We start from the raw sequence: 689 nt of genomic DNA, 5'->3' as shown, positions 1-689 counted from the left end.
CAGGTCAATGTGTGTGTGGTTGCAACATTATGGTCCCATTGAGTACATTTTTGGAGAGAGGGACATCACTTGCACCACAGGGCGGGAGGAGGATGCCTAGCACGATACATTTTCTTTCTTCGGTAAGCATTATTTTGTGTTTGTTACTTTTGGAATTTTTGTTTTTCATGTTGATTTTAAAATGACCTTTTTCATGTTTGAAATATACTAACTCGTTTTTTCCTCACAGCAGGTCAACGTATGTGTGGTTGCAACCTTACGGTCCCATTGAGTACATTTTTGGAGAGGGGACATCACTTGCACCACAGGGCGGGAGGAGGGTGCCTAGCACGATACATTTTCTTTCTTCGGTAAGCATTTTTTTGTGTTTGATACATTTGGAATTTTGGTTTTTCATGTTGATTTTAAAATGACTTTTTTCATGTTTGAAATGTACTAACTCGTTTTTTCCTCACAGCAGGTCAACGTGTGTGTGGTTGCAACATTATGGTCCCATTGAGTACATGTTTGGAGAGAGGGACATCAGTTGCACCACAGGGCGGGAGGACAGTGCCTAGCACGATACATTTTCTTTCTTCGGTAAGCATAATTTTGTGTTTGTTACTTTTGGAATTTTTGTTTTTCATTTTGATTTTAAAATGACCTTTTTCATGTTTGAAATATAATAACTCGTTTTTTCCTCACAGCAG

Source organism: Schistocerca cancellata, unplaced genomic scaffold (genome assembly GCF_023864275.1).
Source record: "Schistocerca cancellata isolate TAMUIC-IGC-003103 unplaced genomic scaffold, iqSchCanc2.1 HiC_scaffold_1077, whole genome shotgun sequence".
NCBI classification, from domain to species: domain Eukaryota; kingdom Metazoa; phylum Arthropoda; class Insecta; order Orthoptera; family Acrididae; genus Schistocerca; species Schistocerca cancellata.
This window is presented reverse-complemented; position numbering follows the sequence as displayed.